The sequence below is a fragment of the Emydura macquarii genome, unplaced genomic scaffold (assembly GCF_026122565.2).
Source record: "Emydura macquarii macquarii isolate MOO-44397 ecotype Brisbane River unplaced genomic scaffold, CSIRO-AGI_Emac_v2 contig_2636, whole genome shotgun sequence".
NCBI lineage: Eukaryota > Metazoa > Chordata > Testudines > Chelidae > Emydura > Emydura macquarii.
Window position 1 is genome coordinate 39,078,757 of NW_027132773.1, and position 25,663 is coordinate 39,104,419.

The 25,663-nt window shown below is 46.7% G+C and overlaps 1 protein-coding gene across 3 annotated transcripts in view; it reads left to right on the top strand.

The window, feature by feature from the left end:
* The first annotated feature begins 9,700 nt into the window (after positions 1 to 9,700).
* The window catches only part of SLC26A5 (solute carrier family 26 member 5), a 45,402-nt gene continuing 29,439 nt past the window's right edge, over positions 9,701 to 25,663 (top strand). The window contains exon 1 of one of the 3 annotated variants that reach the window (XM_067564506.1): positions 9,701 to 9,802. The gene's annotated coding sequence lies outside the window, so the exon portion shown is untranslated. Of the gene's footprint in view, positions 9,803 to 10,815; positions 11,945 to 24,416; positions 24,556 to 25,663 lie in introns of those variants that run through there. The other 2 variants (XM_067564504.1, XM_067564505.1) reach the window with 2 other exon arrangements.

The following is a 25,663-nucleotide window of genomic DNA, read 5'->3' on the forward strand; positions in this document are numbered from 1 at the left end:
ACTGTTGCTTCTCTTCCTAGTAAAAATTACCAGATTTTAGCTGAGATTTGGAGACCCAATCTCTCCCCTCCTTTGTCATCACAGACCTCTGATTCAAGTGCTAACAAACAGACAACCCATTCAAACTGAGGATCAGTCTCTAATATGCTCAGAAGTACACTGCTGAGATACAACTGGCATTGCAGTTATCAAATGTCCCATGGAAATGAGATTTGCTGAGATCTCTACCATTTACACCTCTGTCTTCCACGGTTCAGTTATAGGCCTACAGCACCTGGTCCTACCATACTGTACCACTTTTGCAGTTCTGTAGGTGCTGCCAAGACTAGGCAAGTCCTTAGCAGAAGTCAGAGTAGTCTTATCCTTGACTCATAAGGAACAAAGAAAGCAAGATGGAGGTGAAAGAACTCAGGTAAAAGAAAATCTGTTGTTGAGTTAGAATGAGAAATCAGGTTACCTGACCGCCAGTCCTGTGTTTTAACCATAAGACCTCCTTTTTTCCTCAGATAATTCTTTATTGGATCCTCTCCAGTTACTTGACTTTCTTCAGATGTTCTGATTTACTGAATATCTGTTCTGCGATGGCTCTGAGCTTCAGAAGTTTTTCTTCCTTCCCAACAATGGGTCAAATCCTGCTTGCCTTACTGATGGGGACAGTCCTACTGACTTTAACTACATACTCCAATGTTCATTGCATAACTTCTTATATCTGTGAGGCAAGCAGTATTTAGCCCAAAATGTATATTGGTTTCTTGCAGCTGATCTCAGTCATTTTATGAACTATAGGCTGACATCCCATTTACTGTCTCTACCAATTTTGTCACATATGATCAATCCCATCTTTTGGAAGCTACATCATTGTCACTGGCATCCTAAATGCCTCCGAACTCTTTTATAGCATTATTTATCCTACCTCTTTGCTTCTCTTATGATCTGTTAAATCTTTACTGGAATCACTGTTTTTCAATCCTCCTCTGTGCCTGATGATTTTGCCTCTCATATTCCTCCCTCCGTCACTTTTTTTAAAAATACCAAAAGAATTTGGTATATTTTACAGCATTATCCCTTAGCAGTAACAGACTCTGCCTATGGTTTGCTCTCTGCAAAAATCAGATTGCTGACTGGATGACCCTTATTTAGTGAATGAATAAAACTACCCCATCAGGAGCCATTTTATGCATAGAGGCACTGAAAGTTTGAACACTGAAGTGATTACAACTGGCTGAAGCACATACATTGATCTTGAAGCCACTGCACTGCAGCTCTCCAGTATTGTTCCAGAGAGCAGGTCATGCTCTTGTGAGGTAGCTGTTGGCCCCTTACTGAAACTTAGTGGGGTATTTTTGGTTGGCCTTCTCCCAATATCAGGAGAAAGGGAAAGGGCCAACGAAAAATCAGGATCCTGAACCTGATAGTCCCCAGGGCCAATGCTCCAAGTCAGCCCGATTGATGGGGCAGGCAGCCCAGTGAGGGAGCCTGTCCTCCATGTGAGCTGGGGCTGCCAGAGAAGGTGGAGCAGAGTTGGAGGCAGAGCAGCAGCCCAGAGCTGGTGGGACCTGGGTCTGAGCTACGGTGGGAGCTGTAGGGCCAGAAATGGGGATAGCGGCAGGCTGGCCACATTCCACGTAGTACTGGAGCTGAGCACAGCGAGCAGCCATGGAGAGCAAAGGGGTCCCTGGGCAAAGCAGCTGAGCAGAGGAAGGCATTGCCTTGAAGGCCGGCCTCAGAGGATATATATGACCCGCAATGAGAGGGCTGATGTTGGGGAGAAGGGTCCTGTCACCTAGCTTGAGGGCATGTAGCTGCCAGCAGAGCACGTGTCTTACCCATGGTATCACCACAGCACAGCCAGGACCTGGGGCAGAAGGCCTCAGTTGTGCCAGAGACACACGGTTGATGGTGTCCCCTGCCCAGGGTGCGGGGTTTCTGGAGAATTTAACTTTTCAGTTTTTCCCTTATTCGCTTACACTTGCTGTTTAATAAATTGTATTTGGTTTAAACTCAATGTAGTGATCAGAGAGTCAGGAAATTGGCCGGTGAGGGGAGAATACCCCAGAATGAGGACACCCTAGCCCCTGTCCTGAGTGACCCACTGCGATATTGGGAGTTAAGCCCCGCACCACCCCAGTGATTCTAGGCCCAGCCTTATCGGGGTTGCAAGGACTCTGCCGCATGGGAGACTGGCATCCTCGAGGTCAGGCAGGCATCCAGGTAAAGGGAGTTGGGGCAAGGACTCAGATCTTTTTGCCATCCAATTCCACTGGGTAAGTATAGAAGCCAGGGAAGTTCCCCACAACAGTGGGGACCATTCCTCACTCAGGACAGTGCCACAGTGAGTTATCACTCAATATAGCTATAGGAAAAAATGTATATCTATTTACTGACTATATTTTATTTGCTTGTTAATCCTTTAGAATAACACAGATAAAATCACTGAATTACGAGGCTGTCACAGTTTCAACTCATTATTTATCCATTAGTGCGTGACTCATATTCTGATACCATTTTCTGTTCCATTGATCTTGGCGCAAGAAGGAAACTGTAATGACGTTCTGAAAGAACCACCACATTAGGCTAGTAACTATCCACACGACTGAGCAATATGTGACTCACTAAAATAACTCACTGTAACACCGGAGCTGCTGCTAATCAACATAATGGTTCGAATTCAGGAGGTGACAGAAATGGTGTTAGAGAAACTAGGTCTGTGATGGGATAGACAAACCCCACCATGGGCAACAAGGGGTTAAGGAACTACTCTGGGCCCAGCCCCCTACCACACTTGTAGCAAATGCGCCAACTGGAGGAGGAGTTAAAAGGCAGGGGAACAGCTCATATAGAGGCAGATCAGGGAAGAGAGCAAACCTGCACCCTACTGCGCTAGCAAAGAATAGCTGTGAGGAGGCAGAATCTCTCCCTAAAGGATGCTCACTGAGGGGAAGCATTCTCCTCTCCTTTGACTTCCAGACTTGGTGAATCCTCTTTATTTTGTTTGGACTACCCCAGCAGGGGGAAGCCCTAGGACTGAGCTAGCCCAGGAGGGTGGACCTTACTGCAGGAGGAGGCAGTTGCCACCTGAGAGAGAAAGACAGCGACCTCCCAACTGCCAGCAGGTGCCTTGTGGTGAGCAGACAACCTTCACACTGCCTTAAGCCACATGGCAACCTTGAGGGAAGGGGGATAGGAAATGGCCCAGGGAAGGCAGCCGTAAGCAGCCCCAGCTGTCGGACCACTGATAGCCCTCAAAGGGCCCTGGGTAGGAGCCTGGTGGACTGGGAGGGCCTGGGCTCCCCTACCAACAGCCCCCCTGCATGTCATGAGCCTAAACCCTGACCAGTAGGCAATGCTCCCCTACCAACCACCCTGAGCAAGGACTGTCACAGGGTCCAATTCATCCCTGTATCAGAGCTGAACTCAGAATAGTACTCAAGGTGGGGACAAAGGTGGCTATATGCAACCTTGTATTTCTCCTGTCCTGGGCCAGCTTGGGGCTCTCTGGCCTCATTTGTAAGGTAGACCAGCCTGAGGGCTGCCTTAACTTAAGCTCAACTGATTATGGCCCTAAGTGGTGGTTGCAGCAACCAAGAATGGCTGGAATGCAATACAGCTGCCCTCAACACATCTCCTTGTACCCAGGGCTCCCCTTTTGGGGCTGACATGCCAGCTGGGAAAGACTCCTATAGCAAGAGCATTCATTAGAGCAGTGTTTCTCAATTGGTGTTCCGCAGAACCCTGGGGTTCCGCGGAACACTGTTAGGGTTCCGAGAGCAGCTGTTCTCCGCGCTGTCAAAAAAGGGAAGATGTTCTGTATTTTTCGGCAGAGGGTATCGAGTGTAAGTGTAATTTAATTGAGAAATGCTGATGTTTGCTTATTTTGACATTTTAAGACTGTTAAGAGTTTGGGGGGTTCCGCAATTATTTATGGAGTTCAAAAGGGTTCCATGGCCAAATTTAATTGAGAAACACTGCATTAGAGAGACGATATCCACTGACCCTGTTGCCTCTTCATCAGGGATTGGCACAGGACTGCATTGGAAGGAGAAGGCCACATTCAGAGTTAGTATCAGTGGGTGCAGTTCCATGTAAGCCAATAGCATTTAATGGAGGAGACCTTAAGAAAGTACAGCTTTCTGTATACATTAGAAATGAGTGACAACATGCATGTAGATGAGTTCCAGAGGGGTAGCCATGTTAGTTTGTTTTCAGCAAAACAACAAGAGTTCTGTGGCACCTTAAAGACTAACAAATTTATTTGGGCATAAGCTTTTGTGGGCAGAAACCCACTTCGTCAGAAGTGCATGTAGTTCACCCTTATGATCCAGAGAAATGCTCAAGGTATGATATACTCTGAGACTATTTCAGGGGGTTTGCCAATATGGTATAATTCCTATAAGCATTCAAATTAAAACAGCTTACAGAAATGAAATCCCCCCTAACGGACAACTTAAAGGATTTAAAGGTACATCTGTTTCCAAGGAACTGTTTGCAATGAGATGGGCCACTTTATAATGCTTGGTCTTTTACTACAAGAATTCTTACAGTATTGTTATGGGGTCTTTTCAAGGCTTACTGAGAATAATATACTTTGGAAACATACGGATGGCAACCAGTCAGCAGGAAACATTAAAGCCAAAAATCATTGAAATTGATGGAAAAAACTACATTGACTTCTAAGGTCTTTTGATCAGGCTCTAAATGACTATATAAAACATAGTTGTTGTTATGACATACACTAGGATTTACAAAATATTTCAGGGTCAGCGGCTAGAGCTTTTGTGTTTCTGGCATCTGCCCTTGCATCCATTCAGAGGCTGATTAGACCAGACTTTAGATTTCCTTTGTAAAAGAGAAAGTCATACTGAATGAAAATCTGAACCACTTGCTAGGCCCAGAGCACACACATTCAGGTTTGCTTATTCCCACAAAACTACTGTCCAGAAATTTGCACTTCTGTTTGTTCACACTAAGAGCATGACATAGACTGGCATCCTGCTACTATTCCATTAGAGTACAGACGGGCTCACCTAGAGCTGCTTTAAAAAAAAAAAATCAAACCTTTTATTTTTATTTTTTTTTCTCAGAAAAACCTCAGAGATGAGATTTCACTGGCCAGGGCTAAGTGCCAGGAACTCAACAACTTTCCTCTCAGGGAAACAGACGTGTTAAATATTGAATATAATATAAATGTTCCAATATTAGATCCTGATTTAAAATATCATGTTTGATTTAAGACACTAAATAGGTGACACAAGGGTTTAAAGAAACCAAAAAGACCATTTAGTCTCACAGTATGGAAATGACTATAGTTGAAAGACACATAATGATGGGAATTAATGGATTAGTGCTTCCTGACCTTCTCTCTCACTACAAAGGCTAGGGAAAACTGGCCCTACATAATTTGACTGGAGAATTGTGCTAGCCATAGTAGGGAAGGGCAGGTGTTTGAATTTTGGGGAGAATCCCATTGTTTGTGGTCTTAGCACCTACAGCTGTACCTAGGTACCTAAAAAAGAAGTAAATACAAGCCTCCTACCCAGAAAAGCAAGTGTACTATTTAAATGTGACATGACACAACCAGTGAGGGCCATAAACAGACAAGGAATGGGAGAGGGAAAAATATATTGGCAATAAGATGAGCATGGTTATTTGCTACAGCATGTACATATCTGGATGGTTCAATTCCTGAGTGGTTATTTGCCCCTCACTGAAATGGTGGAAGTGAGTTTTTAGAAGGGATCTGAATATAGTGAAGGAGGTGGCCTGGTAAATGGTGTGAAATGTAGTGTGTGGGAATGACACAGTCAAAAGGACTAATTCTACCCAGCATGTGAATTTGGGACAGGCATTCTGCCCAAACCACACAAATAGTATCCCAATAAGGAACAATGAGAAATGTCAGAAATCTGCAGTCTTCTCAGCCTTTCAAACGCAGGCAGTTCCAATGGTCATATGTACTTTTTTGGGGGGTTAGGCTGAAAAGTTAAAATAAATTGACAACTGGATGGGATGACTATTCAACTGCTAGTCCGTGCAGCAGCAATGAAGCTACCCCTTTGTTTGAACTTGTCTCATAGATTTCCTTGCTGTCTTGGGAAACAATGGCTCCCCCTGTGTCATTCCTATGTGCACCAGAGGAGGCCCTTGAGATTTATAGTGGGCCCATTGTTATCATGCAAGTACACATGTTGTGTGTCATTAACTGGCTTCCCATAGCTTGCCTCGATGTATGTTTTGCAGTCTTTTCCCATTGTCCACATTGTTTATTCGTCATCTGCTCCCAGTTTTTATTTTTACCAAACAGATTTCTTTAAATCCAAGCTCCTGCAGTGTGCTGCCCTGCATTAATAGCACAACACTGTTACCTGGGGTTCTGCCAACCCAAAGCTCTTGGTAACTTTGGCTTATTTCCTGACACCATCTCGCATAAAGTAAAGAAAGACACGGCCGTCCAGCCAACATATAGACTGGTAAAAACAGTATAAAACAAAAGTGCTCCTACTACAAAGTTACACTTTACTTAGGCTCAAACACAATGTGAGAGTGTTCCTACTTTAAAGCTATACTCTTACTTAGGCTCAAGCACTTACACACGTCCGCAACAAGTTAGTAAAACACCTCAACCCTTAATAATTACCAAAGTCTGGGGCAGCTTTCGAGTGGAAACAGCTTTCCGATTGGCCTGATCTTTCAGCTGTTGTTGGAAGGTCCAGACTCTGTGTCCAAGAAGAGATCCCAAAGACTTCAAGCCTCTCCTCCCCTCCTTTATCCTAGTTAGTAGACAATAACAGATCAAGGAAGAAGGAAAAAAAAGTTTCAAAAACTAGACTGAAGGTTGCCAGAGTACTTAATTAACTAGATGTGTTTCTACAGAATCTGCATATCTTGAGGCCCGGACAAACATCTCCCCCAGGGCATGCATAAATAAGCGTATTGGTCTTTTCCTGAAACACAGATTCCCAGCACATGCACGAGAGCATCAGGGAGAGGGTGCAGGGTCAGACAAAGGTTGAGCAAGAGGCTCCCCTCCCTTCCTGGCTTAGTCATGCCAAGGCTGAACAGGCCAGCAGAAAAGCCTACCAAGTTTTGCTGCTGTTAGCAACAACTGTAATAAGCAATATTACATTATCAAGTGGTCCCTGGCCCTTTTACTGGTCTATCAAAATCTCCCTGTACAGTGCCACTGCCCTTCCCTCCACTGAACTATTGCAGCATCCCTTGCCTCTTTAGACAATGCTGGAAAGAAGTAATGAAAAAGCAACATTAACTCACTGGCCCAAACTAACATTTATCATTAAAATTAAACCCGGTTTCAGATCCTATATATTCAGTGTAGCAGCTGATGCAATTTCCAATGTTTTTTAACTAATTCTTATATGGTAGATTATAATTCATTACAAAGCAAACGTTATAGCTATCAGGAATTGGAATTCCTGGCAAGAAAGCTTTAAGCAGGCCTGTGTTTGGATGGGGATTATGTAGGAGTCTGTAATCCGATGCACTGTCAGTTGCGTGGGAGCAGAGGAGGACTGCAGCAAGTTATGGGACAGGAGAAGTGAGAGGGGCTTAGAGTGAGAAGGGATCTGAGGACCACAGAGGGAGGTAGCAAGTATGAAAGGGCAGACATCTCTGGAGACAGCTACAGCCAGGTATGGGATAAGAGGGGGTGAGCAAATAATAGGTGAGACTCAGGGAAGGATCAGGTAGATAATGAACCTGGGGGTGGAGGAATGATAGACATTTTGGGCTAAGACCGTTACATTTCCCCCAAAGAATTGCTTCTCTTAATGGCCACCTAATATTGGCCCCTCATTTGCATCAGGGCAGCAGGAAAGCAATAGAATTCATCTGCCATTCATGCATTCTGTGGTATGTAGGAGAGTAAAGAGTTAAAAGCTGGACAAGTGGCCAGGCCTAAATTACAGGGAACGGGGTCAAAGCAAGGGCAAACTTTGTTTCTGCTAATTGGTGTGAATTTTAGTTAGTCTGTTATCTCTCTTCTTCTCCTACCTTCCTGGCCATCTGCACAGGGGATAAATTTATCGCTATTTCTGTGCAAGGTCTTTGGGTGGGAAGAAAGCATTATCTTCCTTCTCCCCCTGGCATGCCTTTACTTAAAAGAAAGTTAGTGTCAAATTTACAGGTTTTAAGGTGATGTGCCTGACCTCTGTATGGTAATCCTGTAAACAATAAAGGGTTCTGTCTCCCCAATCCACCACCGGGACAACCTGTTTGGTTATTTCTAACACACTACACTACAGTTCACTCATTTTCTGTTTACGCCCTTTTCTGGTGCCCTTCTCTGGCACATACAACAGCAGTCTGATAAGCGGCTTTGTGACTGTGGTTACTCACAGTGGGGGTACATGAACCAATTCAGGAACTTTTGAGTATTTTTTTAACTTCAGTGTTAATGTAATTACTTTTGGAACACAACGTGTGAGCATCATATCCACAAAAAATACACATTTTGTAACTGAAAATTAGTCATTTGACACAATTATAACATTAGCAGATAAGTAATGAAACAGCCAATGGAGGCCTTTAGGACCTGATACAAAACCCACTGAAGGGAAGGGAGAGGCAGCAATTAACTTCACTAAGCTTGGACAATGCCCATGGTGACTTTGTCCTGGAACTAGCAGATGCATTACTTGTAAAAAGTGTGCAATCTCAAGTGTTTTACTGTCATAGTTGTATGAAGACCAACAGCCTGTGAACCCATCCCCTGCCTCCCTTGTGATCCTAGCTGACCACAGACTAGCCTCTGCAGTGTTGTTGTACCTGTGTCCATCCCAGGATATTAGAGAGACAAGGTGGGTGAGGTAATATCTTTTATTGGCCCAACTTCTGTTAGTCAGATAGTGGAGTTTTCAAGCTATACCAAGCTCTGCTTCAGGCCTGGGAAACTAGCCTGAAAGCCTTGATCATTTCAATAGCATCCTACATTTTTGGTTCAGCAGTAGGTGAGGCAAAGAACAGAAAGGAAGACAGGGTTTGCTTTCTGGTGGGCCAAGAGGTGACTTAGAGGCTTTTAAGGCCTGGCTTTACAAAGCCCTGGCTGGGATGATTTAGTGGAGGTTGGCCCTGCTTTGATCAGAGGACTGGACTAGATGACCTCCTGACCTCCCTTCCAACCCTAATCTTCTATGGCTCACCCTTTTTCATTCACACCAATATTTATTGTGGCAGATTTTTACTATTAATCACTGCAAAAAAACCCATAAAATAAAGCGGAGACCCACGCTGCGCATTTACACCGCGCTTTGCTGTTCAAAGCACATTGCAACCAGCAATTTAAACGGCAGAACCGTGCTCGGGCATCTCCCAAGGAGTGACTGGCCACGTGCCAACATCACGCAGGCTGCCGTTCGCTTGTTTGCGCGGCTGGGATCAGCCACAGAGCCCGGCGCCGCCGAACGCAGACTCTGGGGCCAGCAAGAGGCTGGGCGCCGACACCCGCCCTTAGACACCGCGCTGCTGCCGGGCGGCCTCCGCTGACGCCGCTCTCACCTGGAACGCGCCAGCCCGGGCGTTCCGCGGCTAGCGGCCCATTGGTGCAGGGAGAAGTGGGGGCCAATGGGAAGGGGGGACTACGACTCCCAGCCACGCTCGCGCCCTGGCCCTCGGCTGCCGCCGGGCTGCGTGTGCGCTGTGGGGGGGACAGCGCCGGCCGCGTGCTGTTGCTGCCGGCTCCCAGGGGAGGGCGCAGCCCGCGCGGGCGAGGGGCGGGGTGACGCTGTCACGGCTCCGGCCGGGGTTGGATGGAAACTGAGCTGAGCCTGGCCGGGAAAGGTGGCGGGAGGTGAGTGCAGCCCGGCTTTGCTTCGTTTCCCTGAGCGGGGCGGCCGGCGGCTTCCGGGTGTCCCGAGCGGGGGGTCGCGTCCCCTGGGCTCCGCTGCGGGGCCAGGCGGCTGGGAGCCGCGCCTCGTGGCAGCGAGAAGCCTGCGGGGACGCACGCGGCTGGCGAGGGAGGTGCCGGGGGTCTCCTGAGCTGCTGAAAGCGACCCGGCTCCGCAGGCGGCGGGTGACGGCTCCCGGCTCCCCCGGCCTTGCCGCGCCGCACCGCCCGGTCCTGGCGATCACGGCGGTCCAGCCTTCGCTCCTTGACCGGCTTTCGCCTCTCCGGGCCCGGCCTCTTCACTCAGCCCCGGAGCTGTCCGAGCTGCTGGGCTCCAGCCGGGCTGTGTTGTGCCGGGGGTCGCACCTGGACCCGGGCTGCACCTGCTGCTCGGTGGTGCCCGTTAGTTCCTGACCGGGTTGGTGTGTGCCACGACGCTAGAAGAGCCCTCTGCGACCGCTAGCTGCTCAGACACATCTACCCTTCGCTGTGTTTTAAAAAGCCCCCCGTTGGTGGCTGGCAGGAGAAGAGGGGTGGGAGGCTGGTGTGGCACAGGATCAGTCGTTTCCTGGCGGGGGGACCTAGTGACTTTACACATTGGAAGAGCGCAGTATTGCTGCACGGATGGGGGGAAATACCAAAGGGGACTTCCAGCCAGGGATCCCCAGCTCTTTAAAAACGTTCAGGAATTAAGTTTCCTAACGCTCCTGCGTGGTGGGTCCCTACATTAGGACCCTGGCTATCCCAGGTCTTGGGGGAATATATAAAACCTTTAGGTAGTAAAAGGAGCCATCTCAGCAGGCCTTGATGTTCGCATTTATGTAACCCACTGGTGAGGGAAACATTTTCCTGGTCATGTCCACTGTAATACAGCTCTGATTCTGCAGGGCCTCTGATCATAACTCTTCACACCCATTATATAAAGGTATTCACACCTATGTGTACTGATGCTTGATTGCACATGTAGAGTGAACTGGCTTGCACTGGGAAAGCTGAGTGGCTTTCTTAAGAAGGGTGTTTCAGCCACTGGATTTTTTGTAGTTTTCAACAAGAGGAAGAAAAAAATTGTCAGAAGGTCCCTTTAACTAATTGTGTGTAGGAATATAGTCTGCTATCAGTGTATCTAAGGCTTGCTTATCTGAAATCCCCAGGGAACAGGGTTCTGTTTTATGTAAACAGTGGGATTTGGCTAAGCAAATTTCTGCTCTATTACTAACTCTATTTTGCAGATGAGAAAGTAAGGTACTCACTTGCCCAGCTTCACACAGCAAGTCTGTGAGGGTATGTCTTTGCTGCAGTTAACTCGAGTTATCTACATTTGAGTTAGCCTAGCTTGAGTGAGAGTAGCCATGCTAAATAACACTTGCATTCCTGTGTCCACAATGGTGCTCCACTTTCTCCTCCCTAGTGCTAAGACTTCTGGAGGCACATCCATTAGTTCTTAGCACTGCGGTAAGCTGAGCCCCACTATGAATTCTTTCTCAGTGTATTGTGGGAGAATTTGCCTGGTCCTTTTCGGGGAATTGTGGGAAGGCATTGGAGTTCCACACTGCAGAGTGTCATAGCTAACAGATTGCACTTGCTTGAGCTGTATCTTACATCTCTACTCTGGCCAGGCAGCTCAGGTTAAAAGCACCACTGTGTTCAAATTAACATTTTTTGTGTGTGGATAGGAGTGGAATTAAGAGCGACATTTGACTTATATCCTAAGCTAACTGCGCAGTGATGATGATCCTTGCAAGAGGTAGGAATGGCTCTACTGCTTCCCAGTCTTGGGCTCTAATTGCTAATTATCCTTCCTCTCCCAAAGTAACAAGTTTGAGAGGCTGTGTTTTTTTGGGAGTGTGTGTTGCAATCAGATACAACTATATGACGGTAACAATTTCACTCAGATGCTGATGTGCCTGGAACTCAAAGAAGTTGATGGACCTCAGAAGTTAGATGTAGGCTTTGTCTAGATCGATTTATCCAGATCGATTGAGTGGAAGTGGAGACCCGCTCAATCGACCCAGAAATCGACACTATTAATCCACCTCCGCCAGGTGAAGTAATGCTGCGTTGACGGGACTGCACTCCCCACAGGCGCAGCAAACTGAAGACATTGTGGTAAGTAGGAGTTAGTAAGTCGACGGGAGCTCTCTATGTAGTTTGCGTATCTCCTGTCGACTGCCACCGAATTTGGCAGCAAGTGTAGACATAGGCTTACTCAGATCCTGCAAGGGCATGGCACATCCTTCAGGTATTGAGTATTTTTCAGGATCATGCCTTTAATTGTCAAGGACCCAATTACTACAACTCTCATTGTTTCTAGCATATGTCGAGAAGATATACTGACAGTTTAATTTGGGAAGTGTAAAACTCTTTGGGCATAGCTGACACAAACATTATTAGCTATGCTTATATATTGGATTGTATACTATCTTGCTTTTGTTGTAATTGGTGAAATTAAAGACTATGGAATTTTCAAAGGCACCTAAGTAGCTTCTGAGACTCCCACTTTCCAATGCTACATTTAAAAAACTGCAGTCAAGTTGAAACACAAATTGACAGGGCAGGAAATTGGCAAGTTGCTTCAGCAATCTGTTTTACCCTAGCATATTTCTAGGGTTTCTGGGTTTCAGTTTAAACCAATAACTGGTGTAAATCCAAAGCAACTCTTGAGTGTTGTCCACTCTACAGCATCCTCTGGTGTAGTTGCACTGTTGCTCGATTATGGTTTCATTTTTGCAAATCTTGAAAGTTACTTCTGGTGTAACTGAGGGAAGAATCTCACCCACTGTGTCTATCCTGCAACAGTTGACACGTAAAGTTCATCCAGGAAAGTCAACCCTTGCACTGCTTTCCTTGTTAGTGATGTAATCAGCTGTAAGAGGGGAAATGCCAAGCCCTGAATGTGAGTCTGCAATTAAGTACATTTTACATCAGCTTCCTTGCTTTATCTGGGGAGCTTCAGTCTGTTTCTTTGTTCCTTTAAGGAGGAGTCCTCAATGCTTCTAGAGAAATGAATGCAGTGTTGAGGAAGCTTATTTCCATTGGATGATTTTCCCAACTGAGGAATGCGAGGAACACGCAAGGGTCCACTCCTGAGCAAACAGGAGAGGGGAAGTTGCTATCAGTTAGATAATGTAATCTTAGATAAATAGCAAGTGCATAAATGAGGGCAGAACCTGTCATGGACTAAATCCTGCTCATGGTTGATGACTTTGCTCACATGAGTAAGACAATTGGAGTTTAGTCCAAGGCGTATTGCACAAAAATGCATATCTGTCAAATTGACATTAAAAGTAAAAAAAAGCAGTAAGCAAGAACTGAATATTGCCCATGTCTTCTATTTTCATTGTAAATGTAGATTATTTTCCTGGCAGAAGAGTTGAATAATTTTGAAGTGAGAGTGAGGCTTCATTGGATACATAATAAAATCCGTTCACACGCTCTCTCCCCAGTTGCCACTACTTCTTCCAGAAAGAATCTGAGTCTTTCAGGAATCCCTCACACCTGCGGTTTGGGGCAGTCTATGCAGCCTGTTCTGCTGCATTGCAAAGTGTACCTCCCCAGTGGAACAATTAGGGAGAAACTCTGCTAAGGAATCCTTGGAGAGATTTCCCCCTCTCCCAGGTTTTACCATGAAGGGAGGACACCTTATCTGGCTTGCTCACTTGTTGCTCTGATTGATTAAGGAAATGCTTAAATGGACACAAGAATAAAGCATGATTTTAGGAAGTTCAGCTGTAACTTTTTTTTAATCCATCCACGGTGCATAAAAAGACTGACAAGTCTCTCTCACACTTTGCTTGATAATAGTTCTTAATGTCAGAGCATGTTAAAACAAAACCTCATACACACAGACATGCCCCTGGTTTGTTTTTCCGCCTTTCTTGCAAAAAGTGTATAAAAAGTGCTAGGGGCTAGCTATTCTGAGATCCACCTAAAACTTCTGAATTCCAGCCCCTTTACATTTTAAATTCACTTGTCTGTATATCAGGTGGAAGTATTTTGGGTTTGTTTGTGGAGTGTGAGACCTAGATTTGTATTCTCTCCCTCCAAGTCAGTGACAAGGAGTCTGACTTCAGAATGATTCCATCAGTAGCCTAGAGTTTGGGTCACTGATGCAATCAACTCAGGTATTATTGTCTCTGGGGAGATGAATTTGGCCTGTAGTTTCATGCCCCTGCCAAATCCTGACCAACGCATTTCAGCATGATGAAGTGGACATGAGTCAAGCTATGACCTTGATTTTCCCCACCCCAATATTATGAGATTTGATTGAACATTTTAAACTATTTTTCTTAGATTGCCTGATCCTACATTCCTTACTGAAACGAAGCTGTTGCTGAGTTTAGCCGAGAGGGCAGTGATGAAGTAAGAGTGGCATGATCAGAGTCACCAAATCTGCAAAAGGGGGGAATACAAATGACCAGATCTCCTTCTTTTTTTGTTGTGAACAGATTGGTTATGTTGAAAACAAGAGCCCCTTATCTGAATTTGGAGGGGAGGGCCTGGTACTTTGCTGTTTAAAGTGAGCAGTGATTTGAGCTGTCTAATCCAGTGGTTCCCAACCTTTTTGAGTGAAAGCCCCACTAGTTTACACTGGGTAAAACACATGCCCCTCACCAGCCATAAACAAATATAACCCCTATAAACATGATGATAATAATAACTCTAAATTACATTATTCATAATAATAAATTAATCTTACCTGGGTAAGAAGCCAAACTTTCCCTGGCGCAGCCACCACTGCACGCTTCACCTCTTCCCATCCCTTGTGGATGGAGGGTAATGGAGGTGCTGGGCACTGGTGGGCTGGCCGGGGCTGCTCCAGTTGGGACTCGTGGGGGGCTTTTCTTCCGCTCTGGCCCGTGTGGAACTTGGATTTTGGGGAGCTAAATACCTTGATAGTACTGAAGCCTCATGGACCCCCTATATTCTTTGGCACCCTCCCCCCCCAGGGGGTCTCGCACCCCAGGTTGGGAACTGTTGATCTAATCAATGTGGTATAAGTATTACATGTTCCAAAAATGGGTATTAGTCACCTATAATGCGTTGCCATGGAGAAAACAAACAGCAGCTATTGACTGCAAAACAGTGTATTAAAGGGCTAATTCATTGAGTGCTATGGAATGCTATTTTAATCTTTGACATGGGAAATGACGTATGAAACATTCATCATCAATTGTATGGTCTGAGGTATTTAGAAAAACCCAGTAAAGTACAGTGACTCCAGAAGGTTCAAAGTTGGTTGTATTTTCTGAGGTAAATATTGCTATTGTGCTTCATCCAGGAGATCATAGATTAAAATTATACAGAGAAATCAATCCTGTATTTCCATGAATTTTATGCTGAATCACTCTAGGTATTTTCTTGTGTGTTTTCTTCATGCAGTTTCAGTTTCTGATGTACACTGGCTGCAACACGTGTAGCAAAATAATTAGGGCATCGCTCAAATCGTCAAGTTGTGATACCATTACTTACACTAAGTATCGCTAGGAAGTCCCAATGGATTCACTGACACTGCCTGTGGTGTAAGATGCCCTTACCCTGACTGAGTTGTATCACAATCTGGACCTCAGAGATGAAATGCAAACATGTAGGGTCAAATCCTGAGGTCCTTACAGGGTTCCTTCAGTGGGAGTTTTATCTAAATAAGGGCTAAGTTGAAATACAGGGCCCTTGTCTTGCAGTAATTCTGCATAGTCAGATCCCATTGGTTCATTGCAGAGCTCATCTACTGAGTTCATTGTTCCACTTTAGTCAGCATTGGTGAGGCCTCAGCTGGAGTATTGTGTCCAGTTTTGGGTACCACACTTTAAGAAACACATGGACAGCTTGTAGAGAGTTCAAAGGATTGGCTTCGGGCAGAATTAATTGCTGGGTGGGGGATGGGCAGATGTGGGTGTGATAGACTACCATCACCACCACTTTTTTCACACCTCTTAGCACTGGTCACTCATCAGTGTTGTACTGAGCAGGGGTTGGGAGGGGGGCCATGCCGCCGGGTGCCGGCCTGGGAGGGGTGCCGGCCAGACCGTACTTTGAGGAGCCACCCCCCACTGTTGAAGGGGGCCAGGGCTGCTGGTCTTTAACATCCCTGATGGCTGCGCCGACCCCAGCTCAGGCCTGCCGGTGGCTGAGGGCTCTCGCTGCAAGGGGAGCAAGTGTTCTCCCAGCCCTTCCGCCCCCGCTCTGGGTGCAAGGAGGGAACCATGGGGACCCCAGCCGCGCAGGGGCCAGGCAGCCAAAGGCGGAACTCTGGGGCAGAGCCCATCACATCCCACGCCGCCGTGCAGCCTGGGAGCCTATGCCCCTGTCACTGCTGCTCCCTGCTGCACCCAGAGCAGGGGAGGGAATAGGGGAGAGCAGGAAATGGGCCTGCAGACACCTCCCCCCCCGCAGGGTGCAAGTGTTGGTCCCCGGGTGCCAGAGTCTCCCGGAGACCCAAGGTACGCCACTGTCACTCATTGGTGGATTTGTCATGGGCAGGCAGTGCGGAAGGTGTGTGTTAAGGTGAGATTGGAATGAAGAGAAGCGGCTGGTTTGTAGCTGGAAGGGGAGGGGTTTCTGACAGGAGGAGCAGCATGGTAGAAGTACAGAGAAGATAGTGGGGAAAAGGAAACCATGTTTAGTCAGTAGGCTTGGTGGAACAGAGGGAATGAGTGTAGGAGTAGAATGAAATGAGGGCAAAGCTATAGGCAGGAGCATATTTATGCAGAACCTTAAAGATGAGGGTGAGAAGCTTGAACTATATATGGAGGTTAAGAAACCACAAAGCATTTCAAAGAAGGGAGTGATATGATCTGGGCAATGCATGAGGAATGTAACTTTGGGTGAAGCGGTGTGCGGAGCAGAGAGGCAAGTGGGGGAGATAAAGATGTAGCTGGGTAATTTAGTGCAGGGGCTGTAAGTGAATAAATGGAATTTTGAAACCAAGGAAGAACCAACAAGTTCCTAAAATGTAGACTTTGGGAGAGGAGTCAAACATGACACCAAACCTGGGAGATAGGAAGGGTTTTTGCCTTGCTGTATTGTAGTTGGCTGCAGGACATCCAGGATGAGATGTGAGAGGTTAAAGAGAGATTTGAGAGTCATCCACACAGAGTAAATGAAGCCATTCGGGACATGAGTCTCACCCAGGTTAAAGTGCAGAGCAAGTTAAGGAAGGAACCACAGAAAGAACCCTGAGGAACACAAGGGACCTGATTCTCTCTGGCCCTCCACCTTGTCTGATCATTTTCACCCGTTTTGCACTGGTGTAAAACATTGCAATTCCTATTTTTAGCATTTTATAGTCCTGTGCAGGTGTGATGACTGCACAAGGTGTAGGGCAAGGGAATCAGGCCTGAGGAGAGAAGAGAAGAGGATTGAACAAAGAAAGAGTAAATAGTAACAGAGTTAAGGTACTTCTTTAAATGACTTTTATGTTGTTTTCTAAATAGATGTGGGATTTACAGCCTCTGCAATGTCCTATCAACCCTAAATGGTTTGAATTGTGGATGCATGGGGCATTTGTTGTCTTGAGCTACAGCATGTTTCCTTTAGTCCAGCGGTTCCCAATCTGTGGTCCGCGGACCCCCTGGTGGTACGAGAGGCGACTACAGGGGGTCCACAAAAAAGAAAAATAACATTCTCACCAAGGACATGTACAATTTCAAATAAAACCAGTAGCATGTGGTGTTCCGTGAAATGTTTGGAGGTTGAAAAGGGGTCCGTGCACTCGAGAAATTTGGGAACCACTGTTCTAGTCCATAGGTTAATGGCCATGACCTTCACCCCTGTAAACTAGAAGATAACACTTCAAAGGGTTGCAGCCCAAGTTTAACTTGGGTTTGTCCACAGAGAAGCATTCCTGTGTATTTAATGTAACATATTAATCCTACCTGTATTGTAAGGCTGTTTGGCGATAAGCAGGAATTTTGTGTTGGTAGAATTAATATGTTTGCTGTGTTTTAATGCAGTCAAAAGGCTTGTGAAGACTTGTAGAGGAGCTGCATCTGTGCCTCTTAGGTTGGCTAATCCAGCAATGACAATGGATAGTGACCAAATGTGTAGTTTAAAGAAACAAACCTGTCCTATGAGGTTCAACAAAGAAAAGTGCAGAGTCCTCCACTTAGGAAGGAAGAGTCCCATGCACAGCTATAGACTGGGGACCGACGAGCTAGGCAGCAGCTCTGCAGAAAAGGACCTGGGGGTAACAGTGGATAAAAAGCTGGATATGAGTCAGCAGTGTGCCCTGGTTGTCAAGAAGGCTAATAGCATATTGGGCTGCATTAGGAGGGGCATTGCCAGCAGGTCGCGGGAAGTGATTATTCCCCTGTATTCGGCATTGGTGAGGCCGCATTTAGAATATTGTGTCCAGTTTTGGGCCCCCCACTACAAAAAGGATGTGGACAAGTTGGAGAGAGTGCAGCGGAGGGCAACCAAAATGATTAGGGGGCTGGAGCACAGGACTTATGAGGCAAGGCTGAGGGAACTGGGCTTGTTTAGTCTGCAAAAGAGAAGAATGAGGGGGGATTTGATAGTGGCCTTTAACTACCTGAAAGGCGGTTCCAGGAAGGATGGGGCTAGGCTCTTCTCGGTGGTGGCAGATGACAACGAGGAGCAATGGTCTCAAGTTGCAGGGGGGGAGGTCTAGGTTGGACATTAGGAAAAAGTTTTTCACTAGAAGAGTGGTGAAGCACTGGAATGGGTTACCTAGAGATGTGGTGGAATCTCCATCTTTAGAGGTTTTTAAGCTGAGGCTTGACAAAGCCCTGGCTGGGATGATATAGCTAAGGTTAATCCTGCTTTGAGCAGGGGGTTGGACTAGATGACCTCCTGAGGTCCCTTCCAACTCTAATATTCTATGATTCTATTGTGAGACTGTTTTTAAAAAAAAAGCTGTACCTATTAAGGATCTGAAATCTACATAATTTCACACTTCTGCTTTTGTTCCTCTTCATTGTGTGGTATGTTTTGGATATGAGGGATGAGTTGCTCCACCACTCGTGTCCATCCAATCTAGTCATACAGTTAAAAACATACACACAGGGCCAAATCCTGGTCCAGTGAAATCAGTGGGAGTTTTCTCATTGACTTCAACCAGACCAGGTTTAGTCTGTAGTGCAGTTTCCAGAAGTCCCTGTTGAAGCATGTGAGATTTGAGCATTCTCACCACATGGTGTTAATGTGGCATGCTTCCCACTTTTTCTAACACCTTCAGGTTAATATTAGTGTCCATGGCAGGCCTTTATCAGTCAGATAAAGACTTCAGTCTCCTGCATGTAGCCTATTAATTACCCCAGCTTATCTGGCTGATAAGAAATACTGCTGTTGCTCTTATTGCTTAATAATTCCATTTTAATAATTGTTGAGCAGAGATTATCTGAGAGCAGCCTTTCATTGTGTATAGTTTGGACTCATAAAATCCCAAAGATGATTGCCCATCCCCATAGCGATCTTTCCTCTGAAATGGGGCCGCTGATTCCCTATGAACGCACAACTGCAAGGGAATCACCAGAATGTGATGTAGGTCATTCCCTTTCCCCCAGGCCCATGGATACTGGGAGTGAGAGAGAAAGCTTGCTATCCAAACTCCTTCCCCCTGCAGGACAGTATAAAGAGCTGCCATTCAACCATAGAGAAATTTCAACAGGTAACAAAATGCTGATAGTTTTGTGGGTGTATTGGGGAGTTGCTAAGTGTCTGTCTGTGTTATTATGGCAAGGTTCTCGGTCCTTGTAATTCTGTGGATAGCTCTGTGAAAGAGATCATTTAAGGGACTCCACTCCCCATTATGTTAAGCACTGCTTAGTACTCAAAATGGTTAACTCTGGAGGCAGTCATGGGGCTTGAGTATGCTGGACAATTATATCCTATTAGAACATGTATTCAATAACATGATGTTGAGAACTGAGGCTGAGATTTTTAATGGGAATGATGCATGTAAATCCAGTGGGTGACTGTAAAAATCTCAGTCTCAGTATTGTCAGGGACTGTGATATTTAATGTTGTGTCCAATGTCGCATTGTCTAGGATCCATTTGAGGGTTAAACTTGACCAGTTTTTATAGTATGCCAGATGTTCTGCCTAATTTCACAAAAGTTATAAGGGAAAATGGATCTAAATAGGAATAAAACCCATAAGAAGTTTATTTGATTGAACTAAACTAAAATGTTGAACAGTGGCAGGAAAAATGTAAATACGAATAGATGTTCTGTCTTCTTACAGGTAAAATATTAGTTACACTGTCTCCAGCTCTTACGATTTTGTATGTTAGAAATAATCAAACAGGTTGTCCCGGGGTGGATTGGAGAGACGGAACCCTTTATTGCCTGCTCATTCCACCTCGACGCCACGAGTGAGCAACAAGGGGGTTACTTTACAATTCTTTTATCCATAACGGTATGTAAATATATACATTTCCAGCGACTCCCCAAAGACCCTTATCTGGTTACATTGACACCTATAAAATGAATATTAACAACTACATAATGAATAGAATTATACCCGCCCCTGTTTGTTCTTTACAGGATTACCATACAGAGGTCAGGCACATCACCTTAAAACCTATAAATTTTACACTAACATTCTTTGAAGTAAAGGCATGCCAGGGGGAGAAGGAAGATAATGCTTTCTTCCCACCCAAAGACCTTGCACAGGAATGTCAATAAACTTATCTCCTGTGCAGATGGTGAGGAAGGGAGGAGGAGAAGAGAGACAACGGACTCTAACTAAAATTCACAGAAACAAGATTTGCCCTTGCCTTGCCCCTTTCCCTGTAATTTAGACCTGGCTACTTGTTCAGCTATTAACTCTTTACTCTCCTACACTCCCCCCCACTTTCTTTCAAAGTAAGGCCCAGGCGCCCATCCTTCCCTCACACTGGCCGGTGGGCACTGGTCCAGCAGGCCCTGGCTCTAAATGGCCCAATGCCTTGATCCACTGGTCATGCTACGGGGAGATGAGGGAGGCGGATTACTGACTGGACAGTATGCCTAAAATTACAGTTATGGCTTTCGGGGAGAGGCTAGGATGGTGCAAAATTTTAAACATCCCATAAACATATTTAAAAAAACAACTAATAGGATTAATATTCCTACAATATGAGTAATACGACCAAGGAGCAAATGAGAGTCTATTAAGCCTGTTTGAAGGGCACAGGCTACATCAATCCAAGCACACTCAACAGGCAATTCAGCAGCTAGTTGGAACGCATTGGTTCCTCGGAGGGCCTGGGCTTCCAAAACCTGCGTTCTGCGTTGCTCAATTTGGAGTTGTTTTAAAAGCTGTGTCAGGCGGTCCCAGTTGATCCAGGAGGGTCTGGTACAGCCTTAGTCCAGTTCATTGGAATTGTTGGGTGTCCTGTTATATTAAGCCATTTTATGGCTGGCATGCGGATTTGATAGGTGGAGCTTCCTAGTTGCAGGGAAAGGTTTCCTTGTCCAAACCCCACCCATTCCACACACCTTCCATCTTTTAGCCCCTGACCATTTAGCATGGCTGATCCTTCTCAGCAGATTTTATTTCCCTGTTTCACCCAGTGCTGAGGGGATACCGGTTCTATACATGTGTTCTTGTTCTTGTGACCATCCCTCCCAAGTGTCACCTTGTCCTGCCCAAATTAGTCCCATCTGTGGATAGTATACCTCTGGCCCAACCGGAAACCATGTGTCGTTTGTTCCAACCCGCACCTGCCACACCGGCTCTTGGTATCATCCTCATTTGCATCCACCCCTGAAACCTGCTTGCAGTAGGGTGGCAGAGGTCCAACTCCCTCTAGCTACTCCTTTGATATTGAGAGTGCACTGAGCTAGAGTACGTCTCTAAGGGTTCTTCGCCAGGTGGCTCTGAAAGGCCAATAGCTTTTTAATTGTTTTGCTACATTGGTACCCTCTAGTCCAGAAGGCCAAACCATAAGAGGTTTATAAAATGATCCGTTAGACTGGAGTTTGCTGGACCTGGTCACAAGCCTCTCCCCATAAAATAGTTTTGACACTTTTTACAAATCTGTTATAAGGCTTTTGGTGAGGTTTCCAAGAGTTAAAATAAGGGATATTTGCAGTCCCAATGCATTAAGGACTATAGGTTTTTGGAGGGGGGTAGGCCACCAGGCAGACGGTTTGGTAATTGATACTTTGGAAGGAGGGGGAGATGCCGGGGGAGGGAGAGGACCAATCATGGTGCATTTTCTTTCAATCTGGGAGTGGGTAGTATGACCAATCCAATTAAAGGGTGGTACCCTGCCCGAAGAGTTTAATGGAATCCAAAAGGGGGGGTGATGCCTGTCAGATGCCCAAGCACCCCAGACCATTGAATCATTTGTTTGTTTGGTTAAAGCTGGGGGAAAGGTACATTCTCCAGCATAAATAAGGGCTTGGACTGTTTGTGTCAAATGCTCTGAGTGAATATTTGCCCCCCCCCTCCCCCCCACTTGAACTGTCCATATTGCTCCTTTGCTTGCTAAAGTATAATGAGAAACATTATGCATTTTTAAGGAGCCAATATTAAACCAGTCAGTTATTTGACTAGTTAGGCCACACCTGCTCCACAGATAGGTTTGGCACCATTTTTCGAGGATTTTGGGGTCTGGGAATGGTGGGTTGTGAGAGGAAGAGGGGAGTGCAGCTTGGCAGGGGACATTGGCAGATAACCCTGAGGCTGGGTTACTTTGCTGCTTCGGGAACCTGGGTTCAGGGTCGGGCCGTTCGGGTAAGGGCAAACACCCCGCTGCCTCCTCAAATTTACAGCCCCAGGAATAGGGAATAAATCCCAGATAATATCCCACGCCACAGCCTGTAGTTCCAGAGGTTCCTCCCTGCCACCAGGGAATGGATCGCCTCTGGTACCAAGGCCACTGGCGGACTTCCTCTGGGGTATAGTATTTTGGTTCCTGCTTTATCTCTGGCCTTGGTTCCGGCTCTGGTTTTGGCTTTGGCTGCTGCTTTGGTTTTTGCTGCTCTCCAAGGTCTACTGGATCGAGGGGTGGATAGCGAAGTCGGTCATACCCCACCCAACAGCCGTGGGGAGTATCCACAGGAATATCCACAGTTCTAAAAAACAAAATCACTTCATTCCTTTTGGAAAGAACTGTAACGCTTCACCTGAGAAAGGTCAGCCCACCAAAGCTGGCCCTCATGGGATAAGCAGACCAGAGATGGCTGGATCATGTCAGCGACCAAATAGGGACCCTCCTATCGAGGCACTGGGAAGGGATGGGGGCCATGGGCCCGGTACATTACTAACATTCCTGTTTGAATTTGATCCAGGGGATTGTGTGGGGGGAGGTCTGGGGGGAGGGGGTCATAACAAGCCTTGGTTTCGGCTTTTGCCTTGCCTTCTGAGCGTGCTGCCTCCATTTGCAGTACTCGGATTTGTTCCTGGAGTTGGAAGATCCAAGCCTCCATATCAGCTTGTACAACCTGCTCCATTGATGGAGGGGTAAGCAGATTTTCCCATCGAGCCATTGGCCTTCCTGTTAGTAACTCATGGGGACTAATACCCGTGGCCTTGGCAGGCCGGGCATGAATTCACATTAGAATAAAGGGTAGGAGCTCGGCCCAGTTGGTGCCTCCCAGATTGGCACTTCTTCGTAGCTCCTCATTGATGGTGCGATTCATGCATTCCTCCTGCCCAGCGGTCTGGGGGTGGTAGGAGATGTGGAGTTGCTGCTCAATGCCCAGTAGTTTACAGAGATGACACAGCGTTTAAAGACCTGGGTAGCAAGCAATGAGGCAGTAGTTTGGGCGGTCTGATCCCGGGTCGGGAATGCCTCCACCCACTTGCTAAATGCGTCCACTATAACCAGCATGAAACGATACCCAGCCTTAGTTCGGTGGAGGGGGCCGACATAATCCATTTGTATTCTTTCCCAGGGGCCGGTTAAAGGCCGTTCCATAAGCTTTCCCTTGTGGCCTGCCGGAGCAGGCTGATGCCGGGCACATTCCAGGCATCTGTTCACCCACTCCTTAACATCCCCTTGCCATGTGGGCCACCAACCCAAACTTCCCATTGTACCCATAATTTCCTCTTCCTTGGGGTGCCCACCTGCCTTAGAGCCGTGTACCCACTGCAGCAGGGTATGTAGGGAATGAGGAGGCCCTGCTTGTTTTCTTTAACCCACAAACCCTTTTCCTGTCGTAAACCTAGGGGGGTTGGGCCCTCCCAATCCTGTTGCTCTTGTTCAAAGGCAGCAGCCCACTCCATTTGTTTTTGGGTACAAATGGCTGCCAGTAAAGGATCCTTTGGGGGCAGTTGGTACCGGACCAGGAGTGATTGTTCTGCTGCTTTGGCAGCTGCATCTGCTTGTGCATTTCCCAGTGCTTCAATCCAGTCCTTTGGTGAGCTTTCACCTTAACCATTAGAACTGGACCATGGACTTTATCCTGCATTGCCCTCCACAGGTAATGGTGACATATGGGGCTCCCCGAAGTATCCTGCCAGTCATGGGAAGCCCACCACCCCAACAATTGGATTGCTCCCCGAAACACACAATCACTGTCCAGAACTGCCATTCTCCGCCCTGCAAAGGGAGAATCCTCCCATAATTGGAGCAGGACCCAGAGAGTGTTTAACTCAGCCCACTGTGCACTCCCTCCCTGTAGGGCATACGACCAGCTTTGCCGAGGGCTGACTATACCTATTCCAGTAACTCGCTTCCCAGCAGGGCTGAGGTGGCAACTACCATCAATGAACCAGAGCTCATCCCTGCTTTTAACCTGATCAGGGGACAGGGCTGGAACCAGCAGGTAACCTTTGGGGTTTCTGGAATTTTACAGATGTGGGATACTCCCTTGATCAATAATCCTGTGACCCGATGTTCTGGATTTTTTAAGTGTTGCTGCTTAATTTGACTGTTTTCCAGAGCAATAGCCCACCAACCAATCTGTGTGTCAGTTACACCCCCGCCCCTTTGTAGGTCACCAGAGCATATTAATTGCCCTGGAGTGTGAAAGCTTCACAGGATGACTTTTCCTCCCCGATTACGTATTTTAGTTTTTGAAGAGCCCAGTAGCAGGCTAACACCCTATTTTCACAGGGACCATGCTTGCTTTCCACAGCTTACAAGCGGCGGCAGGCAAATGCCACCGGTCGCAGATCAGATCCTGACTGCTGACATGCCACCACCCCAATTTCTTCCCCAAAAACTTCTGGGTACAGAATAAAAGATTTTTCGGGGTCAGGGCTGGCCAAGCTGGGGGCAGAGGCAATGTGCTGCTTTAATGTCGTGAAGGCTTTTTCGCACTCGGGGGTCCACTCCCAGTCTGGGGCTCGGAGCAGGGCTTGTAAGGGTCGCAGCAGGGTACTGCAGCGAGGGATGAATTCTCGGCAGAACCCAGTTAGCCCAATGAATGAGGCTAGAGCTTTTGTATCTGTGGTTCGGGGCAGTTGGGCAATCACTGCCACCCTATTTGAGTCAATGGACTGCCTGCCTGGTTCAATAGTTACCCCTAGAAAAGTTACTGAAGTCTGAGCCAGCTGAACTTTCCTTCCATTTAGTTTTAATCCTGCCTTCCCCAGACCCTGAACAATTTCCTGAGTGTCTGAGGCAACTTCTTCCCGCTCCCTCCCCCGAATAACAGTATCATCTACATACTGAATTCACTGCTGGCTCACAGGTCCTAGTGCCTCCAGAACTCGCTTGAGCTCCCTTTGAAACAGGGTGGGAGCATTACAGTAACCCTGGGGTAAGATGCACAACTGGAATTGAGAACCCTGCCAGGTAAAGGCATTTTTCCAACGACTACCCTGGGCAAGGGGAATGGACCAAAATCCATTCGAGACATCTAGTACAGAAAACCACCGGTCCCCCAGTTGGATGTGGGCAATCATTTCAGGGAGGCAGGCTACCAGAGG